The sequence below is a fragment of the Panthera tigris genome, chromosome B1, assembly GCF_018350195.1.
Source record: "Panthera tigris isolate Pti1 chromosome B1, P.tigris_Pti1_mat1.1, whole genome shotgun sequence".
Lineage (NCBI taxonomy): Eukaryota > Metazoa > Chordata > Mammalia > Carnivora > Felidae > Panthera > Panthera tigris.
The window spans coordinates 20,129,382-20,152,163 of record NC_056663.1 but is presented as its reverse complement, the minus strand read 5'-3'; the positions used below and the strand labels follow the sequence as shown (position 1 = coordinate 20,152,163).

The 22,782-nt window shown below is 37.0% G+C and overlaps 1 long non-coding RNA gene across 1 annotated transcript in view; it reads right to left on the bottom strand.

Moving 5' to 3' along the window:
- Positions 1 to 2,883: 2,883 nt before the first annotated feature.
- The window catches only part of LOC122237609, a 32,898-nt gene continuing 12,999 nt past the window's right edge, over positions 2,884 to 22,782 (bottom strand). The window contains exon 5 of the long non-coding RNA XR_006216192.1: positions 2,884 to 4,354. This is a non-coding gene — a long non-coding RNA (uncharacterized LOC122237609). The remainder of the gene's footprint in view (positions 4,355 to 22,782) is intronic.

Here is a 22,782-nt window from a genome sequence, read left to right as displayed (position 1 = left end):
GAAGAAAGTAGAAAAACTGTAGGCCTGGACCCACCCGAACTGGAAAAAATCCAAGAAAGGTGGGTGGCATTTGGAGGTGATGGAAAAGGAGGAATCTGAAAGAGTCTCCTGGGGTTCTCCAAAGCTCCAAGTATTGGGGCATGGATTGAGCTACACACATTTGAGCTAATTATGTAAACAGAAATGTTTTGCTGCAGGAAAGGCCTGAGGACTAGTGTGGTTTTCTGCTTCCCAAGTAGATTGGGACCATTGCTGTTCTTTTCAATTGTAAGCAGTTTCTTTCTCTGAATGCTGATATTCACTTAGATTTTTATTTCTTGTGTATATTTAGAAAAGAGGATAAATAAACCCACATACTAAAAATACTATCTGTAATTAAGTTAAATGTAGATTAGAGTAATCCAAAATTCTGAAAGGGATCGCAGTATTTACTTCACTTATGTTTGAACTCTTTCTCTGTGAATTGATCCTAAATTGATTGTAAGTGACAGTCACATCCTGAATTTGATCTTACTCTTGGCAAGGCACCTGGTTTCTTGCCTTCAGTTCACATTGATTTGCCCAAATCCTTTTTGTCTTCCCTGTTAAATGTGCTCCCACCCAACTACTTTATTTTTTTCATTGACGCCATTATTCTTAGTTACCTAGATTCAAAATTTAAGCTATTTTTGATTCCTTTTTACTCTCTTCCACATACTTGTGTTTCCAAATCTCATTAATTTATCCTTTGTGCTCTGCCTGTTTCCATTTCCATTTCCATTTCCATTTCCATTTCCATTTCCATTTCCATGGAACCACTCTTGCTACCCTGTTTTCGAATGATTGCTAGCTACCCCACCATACCACGTGTTTTGGTGTTTGTTTATTTTTCTGTCACATATTTTAGAAAATATCCACATAACTTTACTACCCTATAAACAATATATTTTTTTTTATTTTTATGAGGTTTTGGAGTGATGGTGGTGTTTAGAGCTGATGGCCAAGGAAGAATTCTTAAAGATGTCTTCGGTGCAAAAAGTTGATTTCATTAAAGCATGAGGACAGGACCCATGGGCAGGAAGAGCTGCACTAAGGGTGTTAAGAGTAACTGGTTATGTACTGTGGAATTGGGGGAGGTAAAGTCAAAAGGGAGATCTTCAAAAGGACTGTGATATGCTAAGGAGTACTCCTAACATACTTGAGGCCTTGCTATTGCCCAGCTAAAGTTGTTTTCCCTCTAGTAAGGCATTAACATTTTCTGGAAGTTATACTCGGTATTTGCCTCAAGTATTGTCAGTGGGCTATAGGTTATAAGGAAATTTAATTTTACCTGCCATTTCCTTCTTGACTTTGTTCCCCATATCACTATGGAGGGGTGATGTTGGGGTGATGAGTCCATAGGTTTTTGGAGGTTAGGCTATTGATAAAGATTCCCTTTTTCTTTTAATTGACTAATATATTTGTAAACTGATGGAGACTCATGTCCTGCCTGACTGTGATCTCTATCAGCCACTTGTTTTCTTCCTTTTCCTTTGTTCTTGGGCAGCCAGGAGTTGCAGAAGAATGTCACACATATCCCACTTGGGCAGGGGTATATGCTAGCTTGTACTTTGCCCTCAGTTTGCCTTAAGCTCCCTCATCAATTTTACAGATGAATAAACTGAGATGCAGGATATAATGGATTTGTTCAAATTCACACAGATGGTTAAGTACTGGAACTAGGACTAGTACCCAGTGTTGAAATATAAATTGAAACTTGTTAAAAATACTGAGTTTATCTAAACAAAAATAAATTCAAATCAGGTAGCATCTACTCTAGTAAATGTAAAGGAGTTCTGAAGAGTTGTGTAAGATGAAAGAATTTTATAGGCATATGGGACTGGGAACAAGGAACTTCTAGGCAAAAATGGGTTGGTTATTTCAAAGTTAATTTCCTTTAGGGGATTGCAGGGGCCTATCTGGCAGATGTCCCCACTTGTGCTGGTCACATGATTCCTTACTGCCTGCTTTAAGATTCCATGTCTGGGAGAGTCAACTAAAAGTCCAGTCTTGGTTTGGTTATATGGGGTTTGGCATTAGTGACTCCAATTTGAGCCTGTTTTCTTGTTTCTAATACCAGTTCCTGTGAAAGTAAACTGCTAGTTGTCTTGTTGTCAGTTTGTTCTTTTCAGTTGGTGCATACCCTTCATACTCTTCACTGCTTATAGCTGGGAGCTATGAACAAAGGTATTTATAACCTAACGGGAAAAGCTAAAGCTCCTTGGCATTAAATATCCTTTCCAATCATTCAAATTTACTTATTTGGGTGTGTCTCACTCTTTTCACTTACCAGAAAACTCTGCTTCAGCCAGACCTGTCTAATTTTTGGTCCTTAATCTTGTGTCCTCTACACAAGCTCCTGTATGCTTTTGTTTCTATGGTTCCCTCTGCTTTAAGTGACTTTGTTCCTCCTGCTCAGTTTCATATTTTTTTCACACAGCCTTCCCTGTCTGCCTTTTTGGATCATCTGCTGCTTTGTAATACCTATGGCAGAGACTACTAAATACTCTTTGCTGCTGCTTCTTGGAAACATGCAAAGGCTACATGATTTAGCCTCCTTGATGGCTTTGTTGGGAGCATATGACTGTATTCTGGGTAATGATACATGGATGGAATTGATATCTGCCATCTCCAGCCTTGACCATAAAAATATCACTCTCCATTCCTTCTTTGGTGACCTAGGAAATTGCCTATGTGAGATGGCAAAGTTATAACTTCCAAAAGTTATAATGGTTCTACATGGCACAGTTAAAACATATAAGCAGCTCATCAGATCTATGAGTCATCACTTGGATGAGAGCCACTGAGGACACTATAACTTCATGAAAAAGACATAAACTTTTATTGTTCTAAGTCCATGAGATTGGGGGGGGGGTGTTTGTTACAGCAGCTACTAAGCATTGTGCTGACTAATTCAGCGTGCCTACTGTCACTGACATAGGGATATCTTGAAATTTCCACTAGATTTTAGAATTGACATTAAGGATGCCACATATTTCTTCACCTTTTTTCCATTCACTATTACTTTCCTCCTTCCCTTCCCTCCCTACTTTTTTTCATTTTTCCATTTAATGTTAATTGAGATTCTAACAGACTCTGGTGATAGAGAGATTTAATCTGGTCTGGACTCTAAAGAAAGTAACTGTTTGGTAAGACTCTTACAGTCTAGTAGTTGCTTATATTTTAACCTTTTGATTTCACCATAAAAGTTAATGAGTTCTCTAGGCATAACAACAATGCTCAGTGATGAGTCACTAAATGCGTATTGAGACTTCATGGGTTCTCAAGACTTCTGTGGTCTTAAATGATACTGTAAGAATGATGAATTGAGGTCAGACTTTACTTTATCCTCAAATAGCCCCAGATGGTCATTGGTTGGGTACTATGGTTAAACTTCTACAGCCTCACTGTCTGCAACGCAGAGATGACAGATCATCCTGTTTTAGAAAGTAGACTTGGAACTGTACTGTATATTATTTGCATAGCAAAGGACCATTCTGGGGCTTCTGACTTTGTGCTCCATGAACTCCTCCTTTTCTGGCTATCAGATGGTACATATACTCCTGTTTTCATCAATTGCCAGTTGTATTCTTCCAAGATGCTGTGTGATTCTGTATTAGGCCATTATTTTAGTTTGCATACTTTTGCCCTGGAATGATGTTTCATCATTATGATGTCAGCCTCCATTTTTATGCTCGTGATACAGTTATATCTGTCTTTGATTTTTGACATCTTTTCTCTTTCTTGGTCTGGCAGGCATTAAATCATTAACGTCTCAAAATTACATACAGCTGCAACTTTGTAAAAGAGAATATGTAGTGAAGAGCTCCTTAAAATTACAGAGACAATCCAGTTCTCTCTCTTTTTGGCCTTTGCTGACCTCCAATTTCACTTCAAACAGGTATCAAGGGGGTTATTTTTGATTGATAATTGTTTTTCCTGATCTCATATGTATGGAAACCTGTCTTTTATCATGGAAAACTTGCTAGAATGTAGGCATTTCTCTCCATTATTGATGCAGGGAGCTTCTCAGTCATGATTTATATCTTTCGGATTAAATTACTGGCCTTTCTTAAAGGCTGGCTATCTTCACAGCAAAAATAGTCCTGAGTTTGCTACTTCATTTTTGACACTCAAAATACATCACAGCACTGCTTGCTTGCTAATTAGCAGATGCTTCCATAGTCTTGTTTTTCCACGATGGGGACTTTTCTTTGAAGTCAGGCTTCCATCTTACCAAGCATCCTAACTGCTAAAGACAGTGTATCTTTCACTGAGGATGCACTGCTGAAAATCCCATAAGAATATCAGAGTGGATATCAATTTAGGAGTCTGTCTGAAAAAAAAAAAAAAGGAAATGGGGAAAAAAATCTAACCATCATGAGATGATATATACTAGGTGATACGATGTTGTCCTTGGATTATCTTATTTCTTACTATAACGGTGTGAGCTAAAATCAAATGAGAAAACTGGTTAAGAAGTTAGAAACTAAATAATTTGCTCATAGCTAAAAAGCAGCAGATCAGGAATCACACCCTTATGTGTCTGAATCTGAAACCCTGGTTTTGGTCACTATAAAAGAGTTCTAATGTGAACACTAACACAAATTCTAATACCAACACAAATATTCATTGAAACAATGGAAATAATACAGCAAACTAATAACAAGGAAAATGCAGATGTAACTTATGTGATATCACAGATTTGGGAAGCTATTCCTGATAGTATCTTATTTACCTTGAGTATAAGATCTGTATGAATATAAGCATATTATTATTTATTGTTACACAAAGAATAATGCATAATTTAGCCGGCTTGGGTCTAACCAGTCTTTGAGGCTGTGCCAAACCTGTGTCTGGTGGCAGGTGGTCAGGAATCTAAAAACTGTGCTAATCAGGGAGGGAGGGAAGGAGAAAAGAGGGGAAGAGGGGGAGAGAGAGGGAGAGAAACAGAAGGAGGGAGGGAGAGGGAGAAAGAAAGAAGGGAAGAGAAAAGGAAAGAAAAGAAAGATACGTGGCTACTTGTTTTGCCCTCCTGCTCTGCTGGTCCTCTGGGAGCTGGGCAGAAAAGGGAAGTAGAACTGTCCTCAGAAGAACACCAGGTAAAGAAAGAAATACCATAATTCCTGCTGATGGTAGGTGTAAAGGCATCACCAGTCCTGCATAGGAAATAGCACCTCATTATGGGAGTGGGTCCTCATGAATGGATATTTTGCATCCTTTTCCAGTTTAGGACAATAAATATAGCTTCTCAATGGCTTTCTCTTAATTCTACCTACCATTTTTAATCTGAGTCAGAATACATGTCACTTCCCTTCCTAGTATCCACTCTTCCTAGCCCCCCACCTATTGCCAACCGGGGGCCCTTGGTTAAGTCATTAAAGTGTGTTGGTACCTTTTTCTTATTTATAGGAATATAACATAAAACATGCATGTAAGGTAATTATTCTCACACACACCGACACACATAACATTAAGTATGAAAAACACCTTGACTTTGTAAATGAAGATCACTTTACTAGGATACAGAAGTTGCTCAGTTAAACAGTTTAGATGCCCGTAACATTTTGGGTGACCTCTTTTTCTGATTGTGTCTTAGCTCAAAGTGCTGATGCTTTTGAAAAATCATTTTTGATTGACATTTTAAAACTGTATTATATACTTGTCTGCCTTAGTAAACAGAGGGTGATCCAAAATTTTCTTGATGATCTACCATTATCATTTATTCTCCTGGAAATTTAGACCTTGATTTATGGCTGTGCTTGCTATAATGTCTTCCTTTAAATAACTTCTGGATTAGTTTCATTTACCTTTTTCTCATAAAAGTGGGATTTAAAATGAGCAGCTGCAGGATTTCGTGGGCACTTTAATAGAACCTTTTTAGCTATGGTAACAATTATGGATTCAAATGGGAAGTAGTCTTTTTTTTTTTCCCTAAGTTTATTATTTATTTATTACTATTTTTTGGAGAATGAGAAAGAGAGTGGGTGGGGGAGAGGCAGAGAGAGAGGGAGACAGAATCCCAAGCAGGCTCCATGCTGTCACCACAGAGCCCAATGTAGGGCTCCAGCCCACAAACCATGACGTCATGATTAGAGCCAAAATCCAAGAGCTGGATGCTTAACTGACTGAGCCACCCAGGTGTCCCTGGGAAGTAGTCTTCTAACTTGTCTCCTTGTGCTCAATCCTGTAATGTTCCCATCTCTATTAGAATTAACCGTATTTGGACAGCCTTCATAACTCTTTCTCATTTCAGCATTACTATTTTCACAGTGCTCAGTTATTTGCCTTAATTCCATCTTTTACCTCTCCTTGGCTATTGTTTGTTTTCTCAATATTGTTTAAATGTATTTCTGTTCCTCTTCTTTGATTCTATTTTTCTCGATGTTTATATTCATAGACATACTTGATGGCAAATTCTGGATAGAATTGATCCTCAAGCCTTCTCTTTTGAGCCCATATATTCTTTTTTCTTTTTCTATTTTTATTTATGAATATTTATGATGAGGAATTTCTGTTGGAGCCATAATCAATATTTTTGTCTTATATAGTACAATCTTTATTTATGGATGAAACGCTAGCCCTCTGTAATTTCTCTGAGATCACAATTTGCCTGTAGGATCTGGCTATCTAGCAGCTGACTTCAAACATTGGGAGTCAGAGGATCTTTTTGGTCTTCGTATTATCTCATTGTCTTTACTCAATAGAAATTTTTTGGGGTCCAAGAGACTGAAAAGAGAATTTTTTTTTTTAATTTTGAGTCCCTTCACTAATTATCCAGTTTTGCTTTGGCTAGAACCCTTTTTCCTAATTGACAGGAGTTGATATAAGCTGTGTTAGTACTTACCTGAGTGTGTGGCCTTAGACATTTCTTTTATGGGAGTTTGTGAAGTAGCCATTTCTTAGAGGTAAACACAGTGTTGTATTAAATATACAGACCACTTGATATTAGAAGAGTTTTTGTAATTTAATTCTTGGAATGCTGTGCTCCACTGGGGAGTAGTTAATTTAACCATTGGTAGAGACATAGCAATCTCACAAGACAGTTTATATGTATGTTACATCTCTTAGAATCAGGACTAGACTGAAGCTTTCAACAACTCGGTTGTGTCACTTGTTGCTGAAAAACATTTTTGAGGCTGTGATATCTTTAGTGCTCCATAATCTACTCATACACCCCCTGTGATTTCCCTTGAGAAAAACTTTCTATGACTTTGTTCTCGAAAATGCTGAGCCACAAAGCGTACCTTTCCTGTAGAGTAATTGACCACAACAGTCATTGCCAGGCCTCCTGAGAGCCTGGGGAGAACACTCTTTCCCTGCTTCTCATACAGACACTTTGCAAAAGAAGTTAAATTGAGTCTCCCTTCTCATTTTTAAGCTGATTGCAAAAAGAAGAGCCAAATGACAGAATGGACCATCAAACCCTGGTATAATTTCCTTTCATTCTTGTTCTTTACTAAATGTTTCTGTGCACAGGGAAAAAAGGGCTCTGAGGAAGATTAATGCAGCAAGAAGCTCACCATGCTTACCAGGACTGATTGTTTCCTGGTGTTCTGTTTGGCTGTGGGAAGCATCTTTTTTTTCAGATTCCCCTATAATGATGAAGTCTCAAGTTGAAAGGTAGCAGCTCTGTGTCTGTGTCCACCACCTGGCTTTCTCTGGAGTAACGCATGCTGTTACTGTTGGGATGACATATTTCAAACCTTCGTTTTAATTTTCTTTCTCCTTTTATTGCCAGGGCATTAAAAGTGTATATGTGTGTGAGTGTCTGTGAAGGGGGTGTATGTGGAGGGGCAGTGGGGCAGGAGAAGGAAGCCAAGACACCAAGTACACATTGCTGACTTAGAATTTAGGACTAAAAGAATGGTTTGGTTTCTTTTTCTTTCTTTCTTTTTTTTTTTTTTTTTTTTTTTTGCCAAAGCAAATATTCGATTGTTTCCAGTTCTTTTAAAATACTCTATTTTCTTCTTGTTTAAGTATCTACAATAGTTTTGGACTTTATTTGCAGCAAAAGAACATGAATCCAATTAGCATGGCTTAGAGCTATAGATGCTCTAGCTTGGGGGAAGAAAAAAATAATGTATGAAGTTAACTGGAGTGTGCTTTTAATTCATCAATATTTACTATCCAACTAAATACCCAATTAGCAAATTAACCATGTTGAAGCTATTTTAATATGTTACAGAATGATCATGCCCAAAAGTATAGGTGATGCCTTAGATGTGCTAGTTAATTCTCTTATATTGTTGGTCAGGTACGTAATTGATTTTCATTGTATGTATAGCTTTATAGAACTAAAACATTTCTCTGAGGTACAAAAGCATGGCAAAGACAATATTCCTATGCAGGACTGGACTAAATCTTCTCCAGTTTTATTGAGACATAATTAACATACATTATTGTAGAAATTTAAGGCATATAGCGTGAAGGTTTGATTTACATATATTGTGAAGTGATTATCATAGTAGGTTTAGCTAACATGTATTTATCTATTTTCTCATTGAGACAATAAAAAGAAAAAAAAGAAAAGGTTTTGTTACGATGAATACTTTTAGGATTTACTCTAAATAGCTTTCCTATGTATGGTACAGAGTTGTTAGCTGTAGTTCTGTTGTCAATTAACTCCCTAGTATTTTTGTTACAATTGGATGTTTGTATCTGTTGACCAAGTTCCTCCAAATTCCCCCTCCCCTTACCCTGTCTTGCCAATCACTACAAGTCTGGTTTCTTTTTCTATGAGTTTTTAAATTTCACATGTGAGATCATATAGTATTTGTCTTTGACTTATTTGCTTAGCATAACGCCTTTAAGTTCCATTCACATTGTTGCAGGGGGTAAGATTTCCTCATCTTTTATGGATGAATAATATACCACAACTTCTTAATCCATTTCTCCACCGATGGGCACTTAGGTTGTTTCCATGTCTTGGCTATTGTTAATAATGCAACTGTGAACATGGAGATGCAGATATCTTTTTGCATTAAGTGTTCTCATTTCCTTTAGGTAAATATCCAGAGGTGGAATTGCTGGGTCTTATGGGAGTTGTAGTTGTAATTTTTTGAGGAGCCCCAACACTGTTTTCCCTAGTGGCTGTAACAATTCCCAATCCTACCAACAGTGTCCCTAGGTTCTCTTTTCTCCATATTCTTGCCAGCATTTATTATTTCTTGTCTTTTTAGTGATGGCCATCCTAACAAGTGTGAGGTGATAACTCATTGTGGTTTTGATTTGAATTTCTCTAATGGTTGGTGATATTGAACATCTTTTCATGTACTTGTTGGCCTTTTGTATGTCTTTTTTGGAGGAATGTCTATTCAGGTCCTTCACCCTCTTTTAAGTTGGGTCATTCATTGACACATTCATTTACTTCGTGTTGTTGAGTTTCAGGGACTGTTTATATATTTTGGATATTAACCCCTTTATCAGATGTACGGTTTGCAAATATTTTGTCCCTTCTCATAGAGTTTCTTACACTTTGTTGATTGTTTCTTTAGCTGTGAAAAAGCTTTTTAGTTCTATGTAGTCATACTTGTTATTGCAGGTTTGATGCTTGAGCTTTAGGGGTCATATCCAAAAAAATCATTAAGACCCATGTCAAAGAGCTTTATCTCTATTTTTTCTTTGAGGAATTACATGTTTTTAAGTCCTATATTTAAGTCCTTAATCCATGCTGAGTTAATTTTTATGAATGATATAAGATAGGGGTTAAGTCTCAAGCTTTTACATATGATTATCCAATTATCTCAGCACTATTTATTGAAAGAATTTTTTCCTCCCGGAGTATTTTTGAATTTCATGTCAAATATCAGTTGACTATATATGCTTGGGTTAATTTCTAGACTCTCCATTTTGTGCCATTAGTTTATTTTTTGTTTTCATGCCAGAATCATGCAGTTTTGATGATGATAGCCTTACAGTAAAACTTGCAATCTGGAAGTGTAATGCCTCTTGTTTTGTTCCTTTCTTAGTATTTCTTTGGCTAATCAGGATCTTTGTGGTTCTACATAAATTTTAGAAGTGCTTTTTCTAGTTTTGTAAAAAAACTGCCGCTGGAGTATTGATAGGGATTGCATTGTAGATATACCTTTTGATAGTATTGATCTTTTAACAATATTAGTTCTACAATTCCATGATTACAGGATATCTTTCCATTTATTTGTGTCTTCATTGATTTCCTTCATCAATGCCTTAGAGTTTTCAGAAAAGAAATATTTCATCTCCTTGGTTAAATTTATCCCCGTTTTCTTTTATCCTATTGTAAATGGGTCAATTTCTTTATATCCTTTTCAGAAAATTTGTTGTTACTGTTTAGAAATGCAACTGATTTTTCTGTTATTTTGTATCCTGCAATATGACTAAACAGGCTGGCTATATCTAACAGTTTTTTGGTTGAGTCTTTAGGATTTTCTATATCTAAAATCTTGGCATCTCTAATAGAAACAATTTTATTTCTTTTCTAATTCTGATACCTTTTATTTCTTTTTCTTGCCTGTTTTGCTCTAGCTAGGAGTTCTAGTACTATTTTGAATAGGAATTGTGAGAGTGGGCATCCTTGTCTTGTACCTGATCTTAGAGGAAAAGCTTTCAACCTTTCACCATTGAGTATGATGTTAGCTATGTTCTTGTCATATGTAGCCTTTATTGTGTTGAGATATGTTCCTTCTATGCTTAATTTGTTAAGAGTTTTTATCATAAGTGGATGCTGAGTTTTATCAAAAGCTTTTTCTGTGTCTATTGAGTTGATAATATAATTATTTTCTTTCTGTTAATTATCACATTTATGCATATGTTGAAATATCTTTGCATCTCAGGGATAAATCCTACTTGATCAGAGTAAATGTTCATTTTAATGTGCTGTTGAATTTGGTTTGATAAAATGTTACTGAGAGTCTTGCATCTATACTCAGCTAGGAAATTGGCCTGTAGTTATTTATTTAATTGAAAATTTTTTAGGTTACTTATTTATCTTGGAGAGAGAGAGAGAGAGCTGGATAGGGGCAGAGAGAGAATTCCAAGCACTGTTAGCACAGAGCCGAACATGGGGCTCGAACTCATGAACTGTGAAATCATTAGCTGAGCCAAAAGCAAGAGTTGGACCCTTAACCCACTGAGCCACCCAGGTGTGTCCCTGTGTGTGTGTGTGTGTGTGTGTGTGTGCGTGTGTGTGTGTGTGTTTCTAGTAGCATCCTTTTCTGGTTTTGGTATCAGGACAATGAACCCTATAAAATGAGTTTGGGAGTATTTTCTCTTCAAATTTTTGGCAGTTTTTGAAAAAAGATTGGTGTTAATTGTTTAAATATTTGTAAAACTTACCAATGAAGCATCTGGTCCTGGGCATTGTTTTGTTGGGAGATTTTTGATTACCGATTCCATCTCATTACTAGAAGTTGGCTCAGATATGCTAGTTCTTTCCTGATTTAGTCTTGGTAAACTGTACGTTTCTAAGTATTTTTCCATTTTTTTCTTGGTTGTCCATTTTGTTAGCATATGTTGCTGACGGTAGCCTCTTATCATCCTTTGAATCTCTGTGGTATCCATTGCAACGTCTTCTTTGTTTAAAATTTTGCTGTCTTTTATCTTTTTTCCATGATTAGCTAAGAGTTCATCAATTTGTTCATCCTTTCAAAAACCAACTTTAATTTTGGTTAAACTTCTTTCTTCTTTTTTCTTTCTTTCTTTCTTTTTTTTTTTTTACTATTATCTCTTATTTCTGTTCTAATCTTTATCAGAAAATCTTCATTAGGAAATTCTTCTAAATTTGGGCTCAGTTCTTCTTCTTTATTTTTTTCTGGTTCTTTAAGGACCTATAGTGTATTATATTTAGAACTAGATGGGGCTGTGAATTACCTTCCCTGCCCTTGCAGGGCAGCAGGACAGGACCTAGGACCTATATAGCTCATTGTTTGGAGACCTGAATTAGAGCGAGACCACTGGTTTTGCTCTTCAGGTCGGGTAATCTTGGGGCTGTGCTCTGTGTTTAAGTGCCACTGTATGTGGGCTGTTGAACTGGGCTTTGCAACTTCCCTTGTGCTCTGGTTAGCTTCCAGTCAGTCAGGCTGAAGCAATGAGTGGGGCTACATATTAAATTCCCTGTTAGGGTACATTGATGGAAGCAGCTCTTTGTGGTCTTAACTCATGCCAATACATACTCCAAGTTTCTTGTTGGAACAAGGTCACTGGCTTTGGTCTGTAAAGTATCAGTTCTTCTTGCCTGCTTCTTGGCTTGAGTGCAGCTGGGCTGCACAGCTTCTGGGAGTTGACACAGCTTCTGGTCAGATGGAGCCGAAATACACTCTCAACAGTGAGTGGGGCTGTATAGCAGCTCCCTTGCATGAAAAGGACAGGGAAGGGCTACTCCAGGTTACTCTCAACTTCCCAAACAGGCTCTCTGGTCTGAAGGGGCCAGGAACTGCCATCAAATTTGATTAGAAATTAATCCCCCTGCCAGTATATAGCACAGGAAACCTCTTTGCCGGTACTGGCTTTGCTCGGGTGGTCATCTGCTCTGCTTGCCTGCTTCTTGGTTCAAGCTTGCTGGGTCACACAGCAACAGGAGTTGTCACCAGCCCTTCTGGTCAGATGGGGCCAGAAGATTCTCTCCACAGTGGTGGGGTTATGGTTCATCTCCTTGCCTGGGTGTGGGAAAAACTCATCATTTGGGGCTTGGAATAAGGCAAATGTTCACCCTGTGGAGTTCCCTGATTAGAGTGTGCCTCTGACTTGGTTCTATAGATGAGCAAAGCCACTGGTGTGGATTATTACTTGGGCATTACAGGTATGAATGCTGTCAGCCAAGATCTGTGTGCTGGTTGTTGCAAGACTTTCCCCACTTCTCCATCAAAGTCAGATACCCAGTGGTTGAACCCTGCAGGTTTTCCTATAATCCCTGACATAGGAGATCAGAATAGGAGTTTCTGCAAAGTGACCCACAATGGTGGGCAGGACTTATCTCCACTGGGCTTTCTTTTTCCACTGGAGGAACTGGAGGCTCAGAGGAGATCTTTTTGTATGGTGCTGTGGTGGCCTTGGGGGTGGGCAATGTGATCAGTCTCTAGCCCATTTCTTATCCTTCTAATGCAGTCTGTCTTGATCTCTGTGGTCCAGGGGATGCCTCAGCATCATCGCCATGTTTTAGGATTCTCTCACTGCTGCCTTGCTTTTGAATAGTTGATAGTTGTTTTTTTTTTTAATCTAATTTTTTAAGTTTGTTTATTTATTGTGAAAGAGAGGGGAGGGGCAGACAGAGAAGGAGAGAGGGAATGCAAAGCAGGCTCCTTGCTGTCAGCACAGAGCCCCATACGGGGCTCTATATCATGAACCGTGAGATCATGACCTGAGCAGAAATCAAGAGTTGGTTGCTTAACCAACTGAACCACCCAGGCACACCCCTAGATTTTCTTATAATGGGAAGTGAAGTAAAAAAGTGACCTATGTTGCCATCCTGGTGATGTCACTCCTCATTTTTTAAAATTAAAACTGACAACGTAATTTCTTATGAAACTATATAAACATAACCAGTAATTAAATCCCTTTAAATGTGCAAATTTTAGAACTAAAAGGAAACTTCCAGATCTTTGTGAAACTAAACTCATTTTAAAGGTGACAATAATAGAAACACTTTTATAGCATTAAATATTCTGTCAGTGTTTTGTGTATATTAACTCATTTACTTGTGACTTGGTTAGGTAGTATTACCTAATTTTACAGGTAGAAACTTCTGTCTGAAGAAGGTCATTGATCTCACATAGTCAAAGAGTTAGAGGCAGAAGAGGAAAACTGCAATCTCACTCTGGCTCTGGCAGTCATGTTTTTAACTAGCACCATTCTCAAAACATGGACGTGAAGTGACTTGCCAAAGTCAAACAGCTTGGTGGCAGCAATTATATTAAAAATGTGTAAAGAGCAAAATTTAAACAAACACACAGCTTCATAGAGGTTCTTTTTCTCTTAGGTAAATTCTTAACATTAGATTCTTACATGAATCTTACATACACACACTCCATCGGAATATTCCCTTGTAATTAGATCATATTCTTTTAACTTAGATTAAAATCCTTTCATGTTTCTGCTTTTGGTTAGACTCTCCCCGGGTAGTTTTGTTGGTCTTTTTGGTAGCAATTCTCTTATTTCGGTTTTACAAAGGACAAAAAAGAATGCAGAGGTCAAATTTCTGTGTGCTTTGTGAGCCTCCCTTGCTGTTTTTCCAGTCAGAAGGGGACTTTGTTTCTCTGAAATTCCTAAATTAGAAAGTGGTCCAGTTCCCAGTAGGAGCTGGCCTTGCACTACTTAGAAGTAATTTGCATACAAAGGCCTCTTTAGTACCCAGCTATTTTACAGCTTCTGTTATATAAACTACATTTGCAGAGATCTAGTATTCGTTCAGAACTGTGATTTTTTTAAGGAAGACCTTCACCTTTATTTTGGATTATTAAATTAATTCATGTTAAGTTGTAAAGGAGTTGGTGGAAGATAGAAGACACAAAGTAAAAACTCTTACTGTCTTTAACGCTTTGGCCTGTTTCCTCCAGAATGTTTTATTGTACATATTTTAAAACAGAATTGGAATCATTACATATATGTACATACACACACACACACACACACACACACACTTGTATCTTTTCTACCTTAACATGATATTTTGAAAAATTTTTGTGTTGCTAAATATTCATCAAAACCTACATTGTAAATTGTCACCTAGTATTTCATCACTGGCTGGGCCATAATTGATATTAACCATTCTATTTTTCAGTATTGAGGTTGTTTTCAAATTTTGCTATTACAAAAAATGTTGAGACATCTTCTGTATTGTCTTGGCTGGAGTTTGTTTAGACTGGATTTCTAAAAGTAAGAACACTGAGTTCAAAGTTAAATTTCCAGTCTTGATTTTTATTTCCAAGGTTTTCATGGAATGGTTTTCCCAATATACCAGTTGAGGGTAAGAATGAGTATTTTAGTACACCACAGTCAGTATTAGCCATTATCATTAAAAAACAAATAAACCACAAGCATTCAATAATTTGCTAAGTATTTCAAAATGTACTCTAATCTGAGCTTCTTTAATGGTTGTGAGATGAATTTTTGTTTTTCTGACAGTTTTTAGTTGAATTTCTTTGTTAAATCTTTGTTTTGTCTCCATGATTTTTTAATCTTATGTATCACCAATATTAACTCACATTCTACTTCAGTCGGCACTTATAAAAGTGCACCCATTTCCCTATTCCCTGACTCATGATTGAGAGGTCGCTTGCACGCTTTCTTTGCTGAAGTCTTGCCCTTTAGAAGGAGGTATAGGAACATCTCCAGGACCATCTGATGGCCTCATGCAGATCCTGGATTATTATAATGGTAGGCTTAGCAAGTGGGAGGTAGGAACTTGTTTAAATTTTCTCACACAGCTGCCAATTGTCCTGGTTTCCTTTACCCATTCTCTCCTTGTGTTCCTATGCTGCTGTCATCTTCTTTGAGAACTTGCACTTGGTGTACAAAAAAATATTAGAATATGAAGTTTATAGCCTCTTGGGGAGAAAAGATGATCAATCTGTATGTGAATATATATATATATATATATATATATATACACACACACATGTGTGTGTATATATATATATATACACACACATGTGTGTGTGTATATATATATATACACACATATGTGTGTGTGTATATATATATATACACACACACATATACACACATAAACATGATTGTGTATGTGTAATAGACATATAAATATAAAAAATATAAATATTAAACAATATATATTTGCCAATCTCAATATATTAATTTTTAATTACCATATAATATATAACATATTAGTCATAATCTGTAATAAAATCATATAAAACATAAAAATGAATAAATTTAACACTATATTAACATACAACTGTATGTTAGACATATATAAATTGATAAGTATACATAAGTATATAACATATATAAATGTATTTAATCTCCATATTACTGCATATATTGTCCTATACACATAGACACACGATAGATCATGACATATGTTATGACCCACAGGAATAGTGCTGATGCGTGCCACATGTGTTGAGGAGAGAGTACACTGAGGGCTGTGGATACTTTACCGAGTACAAGGGACTTAAATTTAGCACTGAGGAATGAGAAGTTCCCAATTGTGAAAAGAGTCCGAAGGATGTTCCTTAAAAGAAGTTCAGCCATGCTGTTTCTGAGTTTTTGTTTTTTTCTCTCAGCAGAAATCTCAGTTTGTAATGAATAGAGCATGTTATAAAGAGAAGAGCAGGGTAGTTTGGAATAGAGGGTTAATTTAGGGAACAAGTGGCAAAATTTTGGAAATAATGAGTTGTATTTTGAAGTGTTGTAAGTTTTGACCAGTTAAACATTATAATCTTTGGCAGTTGGGAGCCATTGGAATTTTTTTTCTGTAAGAGAATGACCTACCACATGCTCTTTGGGAAAGAGGATTACATTACAAGCAGTGGATGGATTGAGTGAGTAAAAATGTGAGATGGGGAAGCCAAATGAGCATCGTAGCCCTGGCCTGGGTGAAGTGTGGTGAAGGCAGAAAGGTGGTGTGGAGACATTCCTAGAGAAGGGCTGGGGAGCTGATGGCATGTTGGAATTGGATGTGGAAGAGTCAGACATTACACTGCTTTAAATAATCGTGTAATTGGCAGAAATAGAGTGAAGAAGGAAACTTGGTTTTGAGGAAAATGAATGATCTGTTCTTGGTGGTAAAGGAAAGAATCAGGTGAGAAGCCTATCACCTTACTTTAACGTGGAAATAAGTCAAAATCTGTCAGGGACAAGGATGTAAGATGGTAAGATAAATCATTATTACAGGGCTTCAGGTATCTGTGTTCCTTTTTTCCCTTTAAATCCTGAAATCTAGAGAGGCTGTGTTCAGAATTACAGAGAAGCATGAATTCTCTCAGGCCATTATTTAGAATGTACAGCAGTATTTTTCCACTTGGAAAAAGTTGAGTTCCTTCTTTGTGTCTTTCCTTTTCTTTCTGCTTTTTGAAAATTGGTAGTGGTTAACTAATACCTAAAATATCTTACTTAGAATTCTGTAGACATCTTAATATTGGAAGAAGAATATACTTTAGAGGAGAGTGCATTCCATTCTAATTCTGAGGTTCTGAGGGTAAACAGTATTTGAAAGTCCATACCCTTAGTCAGAAAAGTTTTGTGCCATTTCGGTTTCTAACACAGATTTTCTCCTTGTCTGTGTTGTCAATATTAGTTGAGGAATTCTGATAGTTGTATATTAATAAAGAAACTATTGATGGATTTGGAGGAGAAACCCTACAGAACTTGCATCAAACTAAATACGTTCTAAAGGGTGACGATGCTTTTCAGAGGTGCTGTTGAATGTTAGAAACTCTGGCCAAGACCCCTGAATATTTACTCTGGGTTGCAAAGTTTCTTCAGTTATTCCTACTGATGGATGGAGCTGGTTTAAATAATGAAACTCCTGCATCTGGTCTCATGGTTGATTGTAAAGTCATATCTAAAGATAAAATATTTTGGTTTTATTTACTAGAATAAAATATCAAATAATAGAATTGTAAAAGGGACTCACTTTACCTCCACCCTCAATCACAACCTTCTTAATATGGCAAGATATAATAGAGTAAAAGTACTATTGTAATTTCATGTTTCAGGTTGATACTATACAAAGTTAGAAATGTCTACTACTGGAAATCTCTATTTCCATGTCCTGGAAACATGTAATAAGGGCAAACCCCCAAAACTTGGAGTGATATTTCAAATATTTTCTGACTTAAGAAATAGCAAGATTAAATGGCAGATGGCAGTTTTTTTTTTACAGTCAGGGTTTATTGAGGTATGATTTCTGAATGGTAAGAGTCCTCCTTCTTAAATGATTACATTAGTGAGTTTTGATAAATGTATGTAATTCTTAACCACCACCATAATCAAGACATAGAACATTTCCATCACCCCCAAAATTTCCCCTGTGCCTCTTGGCAATCCGTATGCTCCCTGATATCCAGCCCTAGGCAACCACTAATCTGCGTTTTCTTCCTAGTTTTGCCTTTTCCAAAATGGCTTATAAATGAAATCACACGCTTTGTGTGTTTTTGACTTTAGTTTCTTTCGCTTAGCATAGTGTTTTTGATATCATCCATGTTGTGTACTAGTAGTTTGTTCCTTTCTATTGCTGAGTAAAATTCAGTTGTATGAATGTACCACAGTTTATTCACCAGTTGATAGAATTTGGCTCCCCCCTCCCCATTTTGGTGATTATGCAGAAAGCTGCTATAATATTTGCATGCAAGTGTATATATGTATATATATTTTCGTTTCTGTTGGGTAAATAACAGGAGTGTGGTTGCTGAGTTTTATGGTAACAATATGTTAAACTTGATAAGAAACTGACAAACTGTTTTCAAAAGTGGTTGCACCATTTTGTACTTCTTCCAGCAGTTTGTGAGACTTTCACTCACTCCTTATGCTCATTAGCATTTAGTATTTTCAGTGCATTATAGACATAAATATTCTATAACTTTTTCAGATATTGTAAATAGTCTTATAGGTTCTGCCCAGGTGCAAAGAGTTATTGTGGCATTCCAAATGTTCTCTAGTTCAATTTTCATTACAGTTTGAAGGAGAGGTTATGATTATGTAAATGATAATTTGCTTCTGCTTAGAGCTAAGATGTTAGGGTTCCCATCAGAAATTTCTTCCTTTTGCTAAACCAGTATTTATTGATTGCCCATTATGTGGCAAATGAAGGTAACACATGATTCCTACCTTTCAGGAATTCATGTTCCTGTAGGGGAGGGAGGTGGATCAATAATCAGAAAATTGTAATATAATATGGTCAATACTGAATCTCAGAGGAGGAATAGCTAATCAGTTTAGCATAGAAACTTTTGGCTTTTGATCATATTTCTCATGTCTAAAAGCAGAATGAACTCTGAAATGGAATTGCTAAAGTTCATGTAGCTGAGAGGTTTTTTTTTTTTTTCTTCTGACGTTGAAAATGCGGTGTCCTTTTCACACCAATTCTCCAGTTCTCTGACACCAACAGAGAGTCTAACAATTCAATTCATTTCTGACACTAACTCCCAGAGCTTGTGTCAGACTTTACAGAAAGGCTCAGTATCAAAAGACTGTCTTCACTTCAGATGCCAGCCCCATGGGGGCTGCTCAGACTACCCACATTTCTGCCCTGTCTATAAAACTGGGGATTCCCATGAATGCCAGTTAAAGTAATTTGCTAGACCTATAGAACTCAGGAAAATACTTCACTCATGATTACTGATTTATTATATAGGTATAACCCAGGAAAAGCCAGAAGAAATGTGTTGGACAACGTGTGAAATGGGGGTCAAGTGGGGCTTCTATGACCTCTCTGGGCTTACCACCCTCCCTGCCTCTTGATGTATTCAATAACCCACAAGTTCTCTGAGACCTTTTGTTTAGGAGTATTTATAGAGGGTTCATTGCGTTAGCATGATAGATGACATCATTGGTGACTAAACTTAACCCCCAGCATGTCTCACATTTCCAGAGATCAATGTGGGGGAGGCTGAAATTTCCAGCCCTCTAATCACGTGGTTGATGCCTCTGGCAACCAGCCCCCATCCTGAAGATACCTAGGGACCCAGCTCTAATCATTTCACTATCAGTAAACTCAAGTATTGTTGAAGGGGTTTATAAGCAAAAATGAAAGAAACTCCTATTACTCAGGAAATTCCAAGGGTTGTAGGAGCTCTGTGCTATGAACTAGGAAAAAAAATCCCCAATACACTTTTTATTACACTGCAGTGGTCCAGCTTATTTGATCCAAGATTTATGGGTATTTGGCCAGAGCCCATTTTACCATGAGATGCTAAGTGTCTACTGGAAATGAGTGGGTTGGTTTCTAGTTTGATCACCAATTCTGTAAACGTATGCACAGCATTGATAAAATTTATAAATGACTTGAACTTACCTTCTCTAATATGACTATAGCATAGACCAGCATCTCCGGCTTCTGGGTGCCCATAGATCTTTGTTACAGTTCAAACCTTAATTATATGTAACTATAGTATTGGAATAGTTATAGGGGTGCCTGGGTGGCTCAGTTGGTTAAGCGTCCAACTTTGGCTCAGGTGATGATCTCGTGGTTTGTGACCTCGAGCCCTAAGTCCTGGAGCCTGCTTCAGATTCTGTGTCTCTCTCTCTGCCCCTCCCCCACTTGTGCTCTGTCTCTCTCTCAAAAATCAACATTAAAAAAAGAAAAAAAAGTATAGTTACAGAACTGTTCATATGTTTTTACATGAAACTCTGTATGTCTGAATTCCTTGTGGGTGGGGACTAAATCACATTTATATTTTTATCTTCCATATTAGTAAAGTTGTCACCTTAAAACACTGTATATTAATTTTAAGAGAAAATGCACAAATTACCCTATTTCTAAAAAAACAAAACAAAACAAAAAAAACCTGATGAGCTATATTAACAAGGATTAAAATCATTTAAATGACTCAAAAAACTTCATTTCAGGGGCACCTGAGTGGTTCAGTTGCTTAAGTGCCCAACTCTTGATTTTAGCTAAGGTGAAGATCTCACCATTCTGACTGAGCCCTATGTATTGGGCTCTGTGCTGGGTGTGGATCCTGCTTAAGGTTCTCCCTCCCTCTCTCTGTCCCCCCCTTTCTCTCTCTCTCTCTCTTTTTCTCTTTCTGTCTTCACCCTGCCCCTCCTCCACGTGCATGCTTGCGCACACTCACATGCTCTCTCTCTCTCTCTCTCTCACAAAAACAACAAAAAACAAACTTGAGTACATAGAGGCCAAGTCTACATAACCATAGCAAAGCAGAAGTTTGAAACACTTAATCAGATAATTAAGGCAAAATATCTGCTTCCATCTGAACAATCTCAATTTTCCACTTTGTTAGGATGTGAAAAGTCATTGAACAAAGAGACAATGTTCATTAGGACAATATTACAAAGGAAAAATAGAGCCATGAGCATTTTTGTTCTCCTTCAGAAAATAGTTTGTAACTTGAGGGCAAATCTGTTGGATCTATGGATGCTCTTGAAACGCTGTCTTCAATACAACCATTTTAATACTTATGTGTAATAGAAAATATTTTCCTGAGCTATTGGCCACTGATCGCAATTCCATTTCATTCGATACAGCATAATTAGTAGAGTTCCTATAATTGTAGTAGGTGTGCTCATCACAGGGGCAACCTATGCCCATCTAGTAGTTTTAATTTTTTTAATTTATTAAAAAAGATTTTTTTTAAATTCAAGTAAGTTAGTACTGGTTTCAGAAGAACTCAGTGATTCATCAGTTATTTAACACCCAGTGCTTATTCCAAAAAGTGCCCTCCTTAATGCCCATCACTCATTTAGCCCATCCCCCCACCCACCAAGCCTCCAGCAACCCTCAGTTCTCTGTATTTAAGAGTCTCGTATGATTTGCCTTCCTCCCTCATTTTATTTTTCCTTCCCTTCCCCTATGTTCATCTGTTTGGTTTCTTAAAGTCCACATGAGTGGAATCATACGATAGATGTCTTTCTCTGACTTATTTCACTTAACATAATATCCTCTAGTTCCATCCATGTTGTTGCAAATGGCAAGATTTCATTTTTTTTCACTGCTCAGTAATATTCCATTGTGTATATATACAACATTTTCTCAATAGACTTGTCAGTCGATGAACATTTGTACTCTTTCCATACTTTGGCTATTGTTGATAGTGCCGTTAAGAACATTGGAGTCATGTGCCCCTTCAAAACAGCATCCCTGTATCCCTTGGATAAATTCCTAGTAGTGCAATTGCTGGGTCATAGGGTAGTTATATTTTTAATGTTTTGAGGAAATGCCATACTGATTTCCAGAGTGGCTGCACCAGTTTGCATTTCCATGAACAGTGCAAAAGTGTTCCCCTTTCTCTGCATCCTTGCCAACATCTGTGTTAATGTTAGCCATTTTGACAGGTATGAGGTAGTAGCTCATTGTGGTTTTAATTTGTATTTCCCTGATGAAGAGTAATGTTGAGCATCTTTTCATGTGTCAGCCAACTGGAAGTCTTTGGAGTTGTGTCTACTCCTGTCTTCTGCCCATTTTTTTTCACTGGATTATTTGTATTTTGAGTGTTCTTGATAAGTTTGGTAAGTTCTTGATAGATTTTGGATACTAACCCTTTATCTGATAGGTCATTTGCAAATATCTTCTCCCATTCCATCAAATGCCCTTTAGGTTTGCTGATTGTTTCCTCCACTGTGCAGAAGTTTTTATCTTGATGATGTCCCTATAGTTCATTTTTGCTTTTGTTTTCCTTGCCTCCTGAGATGTGATGAGTAAGAAGTATCAGTGACTGAGGCCAAAGAGGTTGTTTCCTGTTTTCTCCTCAAGGATTTTGATGGTTTCCTGTCTCACATTTAAGTCTTTTATCCATTTTGAATTTATTTTTGTGTAGGGTGTAAGAAAGTGGTCTAGTTTGATTATTCTGCATGTAGTGTCTAGTTTTCCCAATACTGTTTGCTGAAGAGACTGTCTTTTCCATTGGATATTCTTTCCTGCTTGGTTGAAGATTAGTTGGCCCTATGTTTAGAAAATAAAATCTACAATTTTTTGTCTAGCTCTGTGAAGAATGCTGGTATTATATTGATAGGGATTGCATTGAATCTGTATATTGCTTTGGGTATTACAGACATTTTAACAATATTTGTTCTTCCAATCCACAAGCATAGATTGGTTTTCCATTTCTTCATGTCTTCTTTAATTGCTTTCATAGTTTTCTGTAGTTG